The sequence below is a fragment of the Numida meleagris genome, unplaced genomic scaffold (genome assembly GCF_002078875.1).
Source record: "Numida meleagris isolate 19003 breed g44 Domestic line unplaced genomic scaffold, NumMel1.0 unplaced_Scaffold218, whole genome shotgun sequence".
NCBI classification, from domain to species: domain Eukaryota; kingdom Metazoa; phylum Chordata; class Aves; order Galliformes; family Numididae; genus Numida; species Numida meleagris.
Genome location: NW_018363981.1, coordinates 644,375 through 659,786, shown reverse-complemented (window position 1 = coordinate 659,786; position 15,412 = coordinate 644,375). Strand labels below are relative to the sequence as shown.

General features: G+C 41.1%; 1 protein-coding gene and 1 long non-coding RNA gene across 2 annotated transcripts in view; one reads left to right on the top strand and one right to left on the bottom strand.

The window, feature by feature from the left end:
* The window catches only part of ADCY1 (adenylate cyclase 1), a 166,165-nt gene that overhangs the window by 14,382 nt on the left and 136,371 nt on the right, over positions 1–15,412 (top strand). The gene's annotated exons all lie outside the window — the stretch shown is intronic.
* On the bottom strand, positions 6,118–14,280 carry LOC110390837. Its single transcript, XR_002433901.1, has 3 exons — positions 14,250–14,280; positions 8,480–8,570; positions 6,118–7,781 (listed from the first exon to the last, which is right to left on the bottom strand). It is a non-coding gene; the product is annotated as an uncharacterized LOC110390837 (long non-coding RNA).

Sequence of the window (15,412 nt, the reverse complement as noted above, 5' to 3'; positions counted from 1 at the left end):
ATATATTTCATCTGTTTGATTGTATTATCTGGTTTACTTCTACACCCCATTAATAATCAAGCCTACACAACGAACATCTCAAAAAGTCAGAAAATGCAGAAAGAACTCTGCAGGATCTACACCTTGTAAGCTTTGTAGAATCATAGAATGGCTTGGGTTGGAAGGGACCCCAAGGATCAAGAAGTTCCAACACACTTGCCACAGGCAGGGCCACCTTCCTCTCTCTTGTCTCACAGCCAACACACACAGTGGGCACCAGGGCTGCATGGTGACTTTTTTTGTCCTCATCCTGAGGCTTAAGTGAGGACAAAGATGGAAAATGAAGGAAAAACTGCAAATTGCAAACATATATATGAACTCAAAAAGCGAGGACATATAAAAGCGTAGAAGCTTTTGTTGTACTCATTGAAGTTTTTCTGATCTGCATATAATTTGCTCTTTTTCCCCACACGTTCTCTGTTTTCTTATAGTCTATAAGGATCTTTCACACCCTGCTTAGTCACCTTCTTTCCTGTTAGTCAATTCTGACACATAGCAACTCATTTACTTCTGTTCTTCCATCCCCTTCAAAAAGAAAAGGAAATCCTGGAAAAATCATACTATTTACTCTCTTGACATGATTTTCTTTGTTAATATATTATACTTATTTCCCCATTCTGTATTTGTGCTGTCTGAATAGATTAAAATCACTGAACAACTGTGATTTGCTCAGTTCTTCTATACTGGTTGGTCCAGTGAGACTGAAGTTTGGACTGGCTCTTAGATGCAGTTATAATTCTGCATAACTACTAGTAAGAAATGACTGATGATCTTGTTCATAATCAACACACAGTTACCACTTACAAAGATGTGTAGCTATTAAAGAGTGTCTGAAGGAGGGCTACGAAGATGTTGAAGGGTCAAGAGGGCAAGAGTTATGAGGAGCAGCTGAGGTCACATAGTTGGTTCAGCCTAGAGAGGAGGAGACTGAGGGGAGGCCTCATGGTGGCCTACAGCTTCCTCACTGAGGGGAGTGGAGAGGCAGGTGCTTGTTTCTTTTCTCTGGTGACTGCAACAGGACCTGAGGGAACAGCATGGAGCTGAGTGACAGGAGAATCAGATTGGGTATTGGGAAAAAATTCTTCACCAGAGGGCAGTTGGGCCGTGGAACAGGCTCCCCAGGAAAATGGTCACACTACTAAGCTTGCTAGAGTTCAAGAAACATTTGGACAATGCTCTCAGATGTAAGGTTTGAATTTTGGTTGGTTCTGCGTGGTGCCAGGAGTTCAACTCAATAATCCCTGTGGTTTTCTTCCAACTCAGGATATGCTATTATTCATGATTTCTGTCAATTCAGATCAGTGACTAAAGTGGTGCTCCCCTTGCAGGTTGGCCACACTGGTGCTTGTACTAGCAGGGCACACTGAGCAGAGTGTGAATATGATGCCAAGTTGCTTGCCATAATTGGGCACTTAGATGTATGTGAGATCACTAAGCACTTAATTAAAAATCAAATAAAGCATGTCAATGGCTATTTTGTATGGCATGACATCTGAGTGTTAGAATCTCTTGCTTGCTTGGAAAGCTGTCAAAGTTTGACAGTGAGAGTGGACAGTAGGGCATGGCAGCATGAAAATTTGGTTTGAGTTCTAATTAGAAATAATCAAAGACTGTTACAACCATGTTTTATACTTCATATGCTTTGTATTTTGCAGTGAGAATACTTTTTCAGTCATTCTAAATTGGAATTAAGAACATACACATGTGTATATATATATACAGAAAAAACATATTTCTATATTTTTGAAATGGAAAATTTTGGAAGTAAGTTTAAATTTAAACTTCTTTAAGCAGGTTAAGATAGTCCATTTATCTGATATGCGAAGCAAGCTGGAACACAGGAGGTTCCACATAAATATGGAAAAAAAAAAATCTTCACAGTAAGGGTATCGGAACACTGGAATGGGCTGCCCAGGGAGTTTGTGAAGTCTCCTTCTCTGGAGACATTCAAAACCCGCCTGGACCTAATCTAGGTGTTCCTGCTCTGGCAGAGGGATTGGATTAGATGATCTTTCGAGGTCCCTTCCAATCCCTGGCATTCTGTGATTCTGTGAAATACGCTCACTGACCTACATTCTTGAGGAAATAATTTTTTGAAAATGCTGTTCTAACTTAAAAAGAATCATTAATGGAATGTATCTGGCAGGCTAATTTGCATTTTAGATAACTCAGAATTATTAATGTTTTTTTTTTTTTTTCCATAGCTAACACCTCATACCTCTTCATTGAAGTGCTGTATGCAGTGGCACAGACAGTGATGTGCATAGCTGTCTGGTATGCATCATCCTCTTTTCATATCAAAAGATCAGCCAAGTTGCAAGCACATTTACTCCCCACAGGAATATGTAGCCTCAGTACTGGTGAACTACTCAGGCCCACATATTGCAGTTTGGTAGCTGAAACCAATACGTGGCAGGAAAGGAGAATCACAGACAGCATGACACCCTCATCCATGAGAAATGTCTGCAGTGCACAGTGTGGGAACAATTTCTCCTAGTTAGAGCGCATCTTGCCTGCTTAGGGTGGTGCATCTCTGTTGGACAGTGCAGTGTGGCAGTGAGGTCCTGGGTTTGATCCTTGAAACAGGTAAAACTGCTTTGGAATGCATCTGAACTCACTAGCACTGAGCATTTAGCTGCTGCTCCTCTCCACCAAATTCTTCAGAGGGAAAAAAAAAAAAAAAAAAGGAAGACTTAGATGAGTGAAAGAACTGGAATACACAACTTCATGGTATTATCACTACTGCTGGAGTAAGTTTGGATGTTCCTTTTCCATATCGTACTGCTCTGTGAATAGCATCCATTTTAAGTAATGAAAACAGAAAGAAACCTATATTTTTCCACAAAATACTCTTCCAACTTGATTACTACACAGCGCATGGCATGCCTGTATTCCTAGTGATAGCATATTGTGGGAAACTGGCTGTTTGGCCCAATTTGTCCAATAGATGATTTGGTTTGTTTTTTCACGCCCAGCAGAAATGCTGAGTAGGAACAGTGATACGGTGCAAACCAGAGGGGATGATCTATTGTTTGAGCTGCTAGATCCATTAAGTTGTTTATATCATCAGTGCTGTGATGCTTGTATCACTCTTGGACAAAATTATAGCTTGTGTAGTTGCTTGAGTGCCACAGTTGGTCTGCTTTGCATTAACTTTATTTAATATTTCCAAGCCTGAGTTTGTCTCACACCGTAACTTTATTTCTCACCGTGTTTTCCAGAGTGCCACTGCAGGATCAAAATTTCCAGAGCAAAGCATTGTTTCACCAAGAAAGCCAGGAGTGTGGTAGAAGATTGTTTGCTTAGTTGTTTTAAATTAAAGGATTTATGCAATAGTTGAAATAAATACTGATAAATCAGAAGTTAGATTTGTACTCATCTTATAGGATGCTTGCAAGATACACAATAATCTCCAGTAACTGCTGAAAACATTGATTTTACGCTTTTATCTTTTTGGAAGGTTTATTCCACCTGGGAAACGATAGGTTTAGCTGTTTCACTTTTTAACTCTTTGTGTAATCTCTGTAATCAGTGGGCATCTCTTCGCTAGGTAGTGCAGTTAGCTGGTTAGTTCTTTCTGATTGGTTCTGTTTGCTCTAGAAAAGGATAGTTGTCTTGGTTTGATTCTTAGCTGGCTGCTACCAATATCATTTCCACTATGAACACTGGATGGCTGATTTTTGGTTCTTGGTTTTTGGTTACTTGACTGGACTTTGCAAATGAAGGCTAGCTAATTGTCAGTACTTGTTTTTCTCTTCTATCTGCCTTTCAGTATTTAGACCCTTAAATGAGGTTGTCTCTCTATTGTTCTCTGCCTATCTGTGTGTTTGTAGCTGTTTCTTTTTTATTTACTTGCAGCTTTGTGACAACAGACTTGAAGGTAGTCTCTGTAGCTTTAAAACACTTGTGTCTACATTTGCATCTTCAATATTTTGTCTCAATGAACCTGGAAAAATCATCAAGAATTTTATAGTTAGACCCACTTTTATCAGTATGGAACTTCATGCATGTATAATTTATAATAATGGTTTGAAATATTTAGAGAATTTCTGTGAAAAAATAATATATTACCTTTCATTTTTGTTTCTGCCCTAGAATCAATCATACTGTCCCTTGTAATCTATTCCTGTAACATGATTTCCACTGCTTTCAGCTAGAGGGGAAAAAAAATCCTGAAAACCTAACATTTTTTCTCTGAATTTTCTTCCCTGAAACATCTACAACTTTAACAGAAATGTTGTTAAGTTTTTCTCCATTGTTCTCTGATTCTGTGCAATTTCTGAAAGCATTCTGCTGCAGGCCTTGGAACTTACAGGATTCACTTCTGCTTGCTTAAGTAATTATTAACTATGATACAAACTATACTTTCTCTTTCTAATGAACTACTTTACTGTGTATTTAGGACCTTTCAGAAGAGCCTTTAGCAACTACCAAGTGTGTTTCCAGTGCAGTGGATCCCAAACGTTCCACATCTGCAGACAGTGGGCAAATGTTGCATTTTGTCCATAGTTTGCCTCAGTTTGGAAGTTGGAGATATTTCTCTCACATGCCTCTTTTTACACAGGCATAATGAATGAGAGCTGTGTGGTTTGGGGACCAGATCTCTGAGACTGCTGTAGAGATCAGAATGTAGATGTTATTAATCTTAAGTAGAACCTGAGCTATTTTCCCAAATTGGATGTTCTCATCAGAGCTGAGGCTTAGAAAAGAATATTAGGGTGTTGTTTTTTTTTTTAATTTTTATTTTTTGCTGTTTTGTGCCTGATGTTTTAAATAGCCTTGATATTTGAAGCCTCTTTCCATATTCTTCTGCCATTGCAACTTAAGCTCTGAAAGAAAAATATAATTTTTAAAGAATTCCAGTTCTACTCCTAACTAACTATCCTTGCTCATTCATTGGCACAACAGCAAAAGGGAAAGAAGCACCGTAGCAGTCTCTGCTTCATCAGGCTCAAGTGCCTTGGTACACCTCACCTCCTCCTCCCCATTCAATTGTATGCAGTAGTACTAACAAAGACACAGTGTAGTGCTGACAGAATCCACGCAAGTGATCAATCAGTGTGGCCACAACAGTGTTGCACCTGAAAGGATAACCTCCTTTTAAGAGACAATTTAAATCTCTTATGCAGAGAGATTGCACTGTTACAGTTTAAAATCTCTTTTACAGACAATTCAGTCTTAGTCAGCTGGCATGGTGTATTTCCTATAAAAATGTTTTATCCTTCTGAAATTAAACAGTACTTTAGCTTTTCTCTTTTCCTCTTTTTATTTTTTTCTCATTTTCTATTTTTTTTCCTTTCTATCTCTTTTTTATTTTTTTTTTAATTTGTACTTTCTTGTACTTAGAACCAAGTACTAGCAAAGAGCTCAGAAACACAGTCAGGAGTGCATCTTTTCCTTCTGCTTCCTTGGTAAGCTGCTTCAGTAAGCAATCATTGAAGAGATCTAAACATTTACCTTAGTTTCCCACCCCAGTGTAACAGATACTGTGTCTGCATGTGAATATCTGGAGCCTCCTTTTAGTATATATTTTGCAAGAACATCTCTGAGCTCGCAAGTGAATCATCCTCCCTCTATCCATCCCTTTCAGGCTGTGATAGCGTATGTACAACTACATTGTACAAAAGCATATGATTTTCCCATGTAAGTATCGAATTGTAATCCATGGAGATTATTCTACATTTTAAGACAGCTAACCTATTCAACTGCTCGTGCTGCATGCTTCTTTTAAATGCATAGCACTGCCCATGCGGCATTACCTATTATTTTTCCCCATGTACTTTGCACCATGAAAATGTAGTGACCCACTGATTATTTTCTTTTTACTATACTTCTAAGATGAGAGTTCTAAGTCAGTATTCAGCTTTAGTTCATTCCCATTCCCTCTTATATTTGCATTGAAATATGTACTCATTTGGTCCATCTGCCTACTTTCTGTTCTTGGTTTACATAGGATTTGATTGGTTCAAGCTACTCCTCATTGTTTCTCCTTGCAGCTGTCCTTAGTTTAAATAATATTTTCTTACATCATCTGAAAAACAATGTGTACTCTTGAACTGTGTGATCTTCCACCTTGTTAACATCTACCCATTTTTTAGTTTTGGCCCATTTTTGATTTATATGAAGTTCTTTCTGCTTGCACAAGCTCATCCTGTTTCAAAAATCTCTGCAGTTGCTACTAATTCAGCATCTTAAGAATCCTCATTAAACTTGTTCTATCACATAAGCTTTCAAGTAGCCCCATGACCCAGTGTTTGAAGCCATGCTCTTTTAAGTCAGCATTTCAGACGACTTCATAGAGGAAGTTAGTATCAGAGCAATACTGTTTAGTTCTGAAGGAAAAATAACTATCCCTTATGAATCTGTTTGCGTAGGTCAGGATTTCTTAAAAAGGGTTTGTGAACAGATGGTGTGGTTATCTTATCAATGGATTTGGGGCACTAACAGAAGAGATATTTAGTGCCTCAGAACCTGGCCAAGAAAAACTTTCAAAATATTTAATGTAAAAGATTTTCTTTATTGTTATATTCATATCAGAAACTTTTTAAATAAGCGTTATTAACAATAGCAGTAAAGCAAAATTGATAAGAATAACCAAATATGTGCAGTTTTTTTAGAGTCAAAAATGAATATAACTAAAATTTTGGTGTTGTTGCAAGAATGTATTTTTAACATATATTTTTATTATTAAGCCTAGAGAGAGAAAAAGAAAAATTGAGGTTGTAAAGTAAGCTTATATTTTAATACTTTCATTTCTGGTCTAGGCATACTAAATACAAACTATCTGCTAAACTATTATGAAGTTTTAAATTAATATTACACATTCTCATACTAGAAACAATCTTGGAAGTCACATCTGTATCATCCCATAAAGACTTATTTACTTTTTTTTTTTTTTAAATTGACCGTTCAAGACATGTTAGGAAATATTTAAGTGATTGACAAATTATCAAATGAATTAGTGATTAAAACTTTAATCATTCAGTAAGTAGGGAAGCTTTTCCCTGGAGAAATAAGGACCTTCCAAACTTTTGTGTATATTTTAGCTTCCTCATAAACATATGGCATGGTCAACATGCTCCACAGCAGAGCAGGACAATCCCTTCCTTATTCCAGCTAGCAATGCTATCCCTGATGTACCCCAGGACACAGTTGGTCTTTTTGGCAGCCAGAGCACACTGTAGACTCAACTATTCAACATGCTGTCAACCAGAATGCCCAGATCCCTCTCTGCACAGTTGCTCTCCAGCCTTTCTTTCCTGTCTGTACACATATTCAGGGTTTCCATGTCCCCAGTGCAGAATCCAGCACCTGCTCTTGTTAAACTTCCTGCAGTTAGTCATAGTTCACCTCCCCAGTTTGTCAAGATCTTTTTTGCAAAGCCTCTCTACTCCCAGGGAAGTCAACAACTCCTCTCAATTCAATGTTCGCAAACTTATTTAGCATACTTTCACTGATGAAAACGTTAGGAGGAATGGGCCCTAAAATGGATAGCAACTGGGCATCAGCCTGATGTAACCCCATTTACTATATCAGTTTGAGCCTGACCCGTCAGCCAGCTTTTCCAGTGAAGCCAGCTTCTCCCAGAATGCTCATAATGTTGGCATCAGCTCCTTAGCAGTATCTCTTTCCAACTTCAAATTGACAGATAATGAACTTGCAAAGCCCACAGCTGAAGAAAGCAAAAATGAAGGACTTCTGGAGAGTACACATCCTTCACATGCAGTATTTCTTAGTTTCTTCTAGGAAAAAATAAGTATGGTTAGCAAACTGTTAAAAATATATTTGTGTGCAGTTAAGTAATATGACAAAATATTACAATATTTGCAATTGATTATATTTTTTAAACAGTGAACATCTTGATTTGATGCTTAGAACACTGTCTTCCCTGTCTCATTTCTTATGAAGCAGAATGAAATAAATGATATGTTTTGGTTTCCTCTGCTATTTTCAGAATTCTCAATAATTCAGTTAAATCACGCTAGAGAATTAAGTTCCGTTGTTTGCCATCTCTTCTAATACAAAAAAAGAAATACCACCTTTTTTTAAAAAAAAAAGATTACATCCATAATTTGATGGGCAGCCTTCAGTCAACCAGAACTAACATTCTGAGCAGAAAATAGAGCCACCGGACTGTTTATAGTAAGGAGTACCGTCACTGTTTAAATGAAAGTTTAGAAGAGTTTGAGTATTATGGTAGATAAGGATTAAAAATAAAAAACAAAAAAAAAAAAAGGAAGCCAACCCACAGAAAGACATCTCTCATTCATACAGCCTTAGTTTCAGCTGAGACAGAATAGATTTTCTTCAGAGTATCTGGTATAGAATCAGCAAGGATGGAAAGGACCTACAAGACCATCCAGTCCAAACTGATACAATATGTAAAAAATGTAAAATGCTATGTTTTGGTTTTAGGAGAAAAACAATGTTGATAACTCACCAATTCTTATCGTTAGTAAGCAGTATTGTACAGAGCCAAGGCCATTCCAGTTTTCTCAGCTGCCAGTAAGAGGTTGGGGCTTCCTGAGGAGCTGGGAGGGGACACAGTCAGGACTGCTGATTTAAACTAGCCAAAGGGACGTTCCATACCATATGATATAATGCAGAACGAGAGTTTAGAAAGGGCTGGGGATTTATCTCATTATTTTCCACTGCTTGGGGGCTAGCTAGATATCAGTGGGTGGGTGGTGAGCAACTCCTTGAGCATCTAATACACATTTAGATAAATATAGTTGTAATGCTGCAATGCTATAATGTGATGGAAAGTATAGCACTAATAATAGCAGTGTGGCACAATCCTAGGCTGCAGAAAATGAGAACAAGCCCAAAGGCAGCAGCCATGGACACAGAAACAAAGGAAGAAAAACTGCTTACCTTTGGAAGACTTCCAGTAGGCAGAGATCACCAGCAAGATACCCTGGCCAACCCTTAAATGAGGTCTGGGAAGGGGCTGGCTCCACCCCTTCTGCTCACTCAGGTGCACTGCATGCACCTGAGCTCCCCTGGGTTGGCCTTGCCTTCCTACTAGGTGCTCAATCACTGTTGCAAACCATGACTTGGCATTTCCACTACACTTTACCCCTTCAGAGCATGAATCAATGATTGTGCAGATTGAAGGTAAGCTCTTTCCATTATGGTGATCCAGTATACTGCAACACTTTGTACAATTTGCACATCACAGTGTAGACTGACAAAATATAAGACAATTGATGACTGATTCTTGGTTCAGGTTCATGTTCCTTTGTGGGCCAGTACTCAACAGTTCCTCTGGAGGCACATAGTTCCTTGGAACAGGAAAGGTTCGGTTCACATTCCATCAGTCCCACATAGTCCACAGCCAGGTGTCACGCTGATCTTATAGTGACACTGGAGCATCTTGATGTCACATTTCTCCTCCCAGTGATCCTGTGGACTCAAAGAGACTCATGGGGAGTAGCATAGATGTTTCAGAGATACCAGAAGGGGTAGATCCACCTTCCACAGCAAGGTACAGGCCATATTCCCATCCTGGGTCAACACTTCAGCTTGCACTGGGGCATGTCCTGGCCATATGTACCCATACCCTTTGGCCTCATATCTGAGGCTGCATAACAGGTACCAAAGGGGAGGGGGGCTGATTTGCCATAGGGACATGAACAAGGTCCCCTTAGTGATGAAAACCAGAGCGCTGACCAGAATGTCTGCAGGCAATGTACATATTACCAGGGGGACTACCTATCCCCCAACCTCCAATAATCTCCCCCAAGTTACAAGTAGGCCATACCACTTTGGTCCTACTAGCATCTTCCAAGGCCATTCTATTTGATGGGTACCAGGTTCTGGGTTCTCAGGGGCAGGGAGCAGAAGATTATTGTCATTGCCTATCTGGGGTCTCACTTGATTATCAGTGCCCATAACTTGGATCCTAAGCGGAGAGGCTCATGTTGTCCGTAGCATCTTCAGGGCACTGGGTCTGCCATCTCTAGACCTTCCATTCAGGTCCCCCAGGGTTTTGTAGAGTCTCTTCGTTCACCTCAGCAGGAACTGAGAGTCTGTCTTCAGGGCAGCCTTAAGAATACCATTATAGTGTTCAGTAAAGCTTGCCACAGTCAGATTATATAGAATGTGGAATCCCACTCCATGTTGTTTTCTTCTGCCCAGCACTGTCCCACTGCACCAGAGAAATGAGTCCCTTAGTCACTCTCAATGACTTGAGGTGTCCTGTAGGCAGCCATCAACTTGGTGAGTACCTTGATAGTATATGCCTGGTTTGCTCTTGGCACTGGATAGGCCTGCAATAGCTCACATGCTGTGTCAATGCAGGTCAGGGCATATCTTGCCACCTCAGACCGAGGGAAGGGCCCAGTGTAATTGGCTTGCTATTGCTGGAGGAGATTGTGTCCTCTAACAAGATGGGCTGTTATTTTGGGCAATGGTCTTGTTCTCATCTAGAAACAAGCATCGCAGTCTCAGCATACCTGGACAATGTCTTTTTTCCAGCATGCCACAGCTTCTGATGTAACCAGGAGGTGGCGTTCTCACATGGTGAATCCTCAATCCATCAGACTTGAGCCAGCATTGTCAGCTTCATATTTTCCTGGTGACTGTAGAGGTTGGTGGCCAGAAATGTGGTAGACATGAATGACCCTGTGTATAACCACATTCCTTATGTGTAACTACATCTCTCTGTCCCAGATTGATCAGGCATGAATAGTTCATTCCTGGGTGGCCCACTATGCAATCCCAGAAAGTGAGCTCCCAGTACACAGCCCCACTATCTGTGCAGATATTCAGGGTACCGTCACCAGGTTCCTTGGTTATAACCATCCACATAGCTCACAGTTCTCCCCGTTGTCTACCTGACCATCCCCCTCTTCAAACCAGATTGTTTCAGATAAGGGATGGTATGCCACTACTCTCCACTTCCTCGGGTTACCCTTGCTGGAACCATCCATATAGCAGGCATATTCAGGAATGGGATATTTCCCTTCCTGAGCAGGACTCTTTGCCAGTGGAACAACCATTTTCTCTTCTGGCATATCACTGTGATACATTACTGGGCCTAGGATCTTCTAGAGTTCTTCTTTCAATGGTGACAAAGTCAGACTACTCCTCTGGCTCAGATAAGTGACCTATTGTGCCACTGTCTGTGCTTGTGCCACCCCTGTCTTAGGAAGGTGGGTCAGATCTTAGACCCACCCCTGAAATGGCAAAGTGTTCTTAACTATGACTTCAGATGTTTGGGTTATTGGCTCTACTGCCTGTAATGAGGAGGAGACAGCCAATAACTGTTTTTCAATCATACTGTACCCTTCTTCTGCTCCATGCCAAACCTGAGACCAGAACCCAACTGGGATTCAAACAGAATTCTGGCACTGCCATAGGCCCCAGCTGAACCCATCCTGAGTTACATGGACATCTAGTTCAGCTGGAAGGGTAGGATCAAATATACCCACTGCCTGGGCCTGTTTAACAGCTAGTTTTACTTGCTGGAAGGCCTCTTGTCCCATTCTCCCCAGTGCCATTTTTGGTCTTTCTTTGTGAGTCGATACAAAGGCCTCAGCAGCTGCGCTAGGTGGAGTATAAAGGAACGCCAATATCCCAATATACCCCAAAATCATTGCAGCTACCTTGGGACCCGGAATGCCTGAACCTTGTCTATTATTGCACTGGGTAGTACTTCGGTCTTTCCTGACCACACTACACCCAGGAATTTCACTGACAGGTCTGGTCCTTGCACTTTTTGTGGGTTTATAGCCCACCCTTTCTCTTGTAAATGAGCAGTTAATGTGTTTACTGCCTTTCCTAAGGCCTCCGGTGAGTTGGAGTTCAACCTGAGATCATCAGCATAGTGGTACAGTTTGATGTTATTAGGATTATTTCAATCTGCTAGGTCACCCACCACTAAGCTTTGACAATAGGTTTGTGAATGCACTTACCTTTGTGGCAGGACCTGAAAGGTCCACATCCTGCCTCCCCACATAAATGCAAACTGGTCTTGCAATTCTTCATGAATGGGAATACTGAAGAATGCATTGGCCAGGTCCAGGATACAATGGTAAGTTTCTAACTTCCTCCTCAATTTTTCCATCAGGGAGGCAATTTTGAGTACAGCTACATGAATGGGCAGCGTGACCCTATTTATTTCTCAGTAATCCACTGTCATTCTCCCTATGCTATCTGACTTCTAGGGGAATTATACAGGCTATGTACAGGTCTTATGATTCCTACTTTTTCTAGTTCCTGCACTGTTCTAGAGATCTCCTTTTGCCCCCCTAGGAGTCTATACTGTTTAGTATTAGTGATCCTGCACAGATTAGGCAAGCAAATAGGCTCACATTTTGCATGGCCTCTTAATACCACCTGCACTGCCTAGATACTAATATATCTCTCTCTCAGTCTCAACTCTCCTATGGCTGTCTGGAGAGTCAGACTCCATACTATGTCTATGCCTAGTATATACTCTTGGACTGGGACAATAGACACCTTATATTCCCAGGGTGGGAGATGCCCAACCTCAACTATATCTGGGTTACAGGGATGGTCTGTCACCCAAACCCACCAATCACCACCCTATCTCCCTGGAATTTGGTTGGATCATCCTAAGTAATTGATGCTCCTGCGCCCGTATCAACTAGTGCCATAACACACTGTATATTCTTTCAGGACCAAAAAATATTTAGTTTTACATAGGGCTTCAGTGCCAACTGGGGGGCCCTAGGTGCTGGGGATTAGGCATTACCATCACATACAGCCTCTGTCTGAGGGCCAGATGTGTGGTAATGGATACCCGTTTAGAAATCTCAGACCCATTTACCACCACACCTTCAGCCCCCATATCCTATAATCTCAAAAGTCAGGCTGGTATGCTTTCTCAGGATCTTTGTTTAAATCATTACAACAAATCCATAAGTTCAGCAGCTGTGCAATGGCATGCCTCTACATGTAGCGTGGTATGGGCCAGGGGCCACTCTTCAGCTGCCAACCCTGCTGGTCTATCCTGGATTTTTTGTCTTTTGAGTTATTGGCCCCTCACTGAAAGAAAGATATTGAGGCCCTGGAGCATGTTCAGAGGAGGGCAACAAAGCTGGTGAGGGGTCTAGAGCATGGGCCTTATGAGGAGCAGCTGAGGGAGCTGGGATTGTTCAGTCTGGAGAAGAGGAGGCTCAGGGGAGACCTTATCGCTCTCTGTAACTACATAACTACATGAAGGGAGGTTGTAGTGAGCGGGGGGCGGGGGGGGGTCGGCCTCTTCTGTCTTCTAACTACTGACAGGATGAGGGGGAATGGCCTCAAGTTGCAATAGGGGAGATTCAGGCTGGATGTTAGGAAATACTACTTTCCTGAAAGAGTGGTCAGGCACTGGAATGGGCTGCCCAAGGAGGTGGTTGAGTCACCGTCCCTGAAGGCATTCAAGAAACATTTAGATGTTGTGTTGAGAGACATGGTTTAGTGGGGTTATTGGTGGTAGGCAGATTGTTGGACTGGATGATCTTGTAGGTCCTTTCCAACCTTGCTATTCTATGATTACCAGTCTTATTTCTAGATAATCTGAGGTTCCCAGATTGAATTTGTCTGTTTGGCCTTCTTTTTGTTTCTGTATTCTTCTTTTTGTTCCTGTATTCAACATGTATTCATCCAAGGATCCTGCTGACTCAAGTCCTTTTCCCCTTCTAACATTATGGGTAGAAATTTCAAAGGGGAAGTTCTATTTGAAGGGAAGGTAGTTTGCCCTGTTGAGGATGTAGTTTTATCCTCCAGGTGTCTAATATGGGCTTTTAAAAGCTCCTTTTCTTCTTTTAATTCTTCCTCAGAGGAATGATGTGTTAATAGTTAGTAGCAGTAAAAAAGTTTTGTTTTAATTTACTCGAAAAGTTGGCCATTTTTGAAGGGGATTTAATAATGGGACCATTGTCCCTTATAGGTCTCCATTCTTCAATAATCCAAGTAGTACTTGCCACAGGGAACCCAAGAATCCCAGGGTTTCCCCCAGGAGTTCCTCTTTCAGTGTATTCAGGGTCCCAGTGACCAGTCAACACACAGTTTTTTTTTTTTTTTTTTTTTTAAGGTAATCCATCATAAATAAGTACCTGGCTGGCTTGCCAAGTGAAATGCTATAATGTGACAGAAAGTGCAGCAACAATAACAGAGCAGCACAATCTTAGGCTGCAGCAAATGAGAACAAGCCCAAAGGCAGCAGTCACAGAAACAAAGGAAGAAAAACTGCTTACCTTTAGAAGGCCTCCAGGAGGCAGAAATCACCAGCAAGATACCCTAGCTTCTGCTGCCAGCGCTTAAATGAAGTCTGGGAAGGGGTAGCTCCTGGCTCCACCCCTTCTGCTCACTCAGGTGCATTGCATGAACCTGAGCTCCCCTGGGTTGGCCCTGCCTTCTCACCAGGTGTTCAATCACTGTTTCAGGTCGTGACTTGGTATTTTCACAACAGCAGTCATAACTATTATCCATTTCCTATCCATTTCCTTTTCTCAGTTTTAGTAAATAGTTTTATCTCAGCCCACAGGTTCTACTTTATTCTCTCTCTCATACCACAGGGAAGGTGGGGGTGGGAGTGAATGATGGTGTGGTGCTTAGCCATCTGCAAGGTTAAGCCAGGTTAAACCACAATGGTCATTTTGGAACCCAACATGGGGCATGAAGGGTTGAGATAACAGCAGAATTGACTGGAGTGTGTTAACACAGGGTGTTGTGGTAGTTTGATAATTATTTGTCACTATGCTAATTTTTTCACTGTTTATGGAGATCTTTAAGAGTCTTCTTATGGAAATATATTGTGTAGCACCTTGCTTGCTGCCTATATTCCTTGCTGCATTGTTTGTCATATCTGGGGATTGGATTAAGGTTTTTATTTTGCTATACTCTGTGGCCTTGTCTTATATTATGATAAAATTGGCAGCGGATTAACTAATGTGGTATGTGAATTCAGCATTGCAATAATCTATGGGCTTTGGAAACCATATTGTGGATGCTATTAGTAATTATACTCTTTATTTTGTCACCTCAGGGAGCCAGTCCATGGAGGAGACAGGAGAGGACATTTTCCAGCAGTTCCTTAACCTCCCTTTCTCTTTCACTTTTCCTTCTTTCCCTAAACTAGTTACAATAGTTCTTGAGAATTTGGAATATCTGTGGGATGTTCACACCAGCGTGCTCCTATGGCTATGTGTAATGAATGTGTTTCAGGTTATGTTTAAGATTAAGCAATTATTTAAGAATAGCACCCAGAGATCTGCCCTGAGGCAGGATAGAGTGATAGGAAGTGTGGGAAGCTATGGGCAGGTGCATAGAGTGGTGGGCACCCCCAGTGGTTTGGAACTTCACGTCTGAACAACTGCAGAATCCTGAAAAACTAGTAGAAGTTTTGGAACTGGTGTGA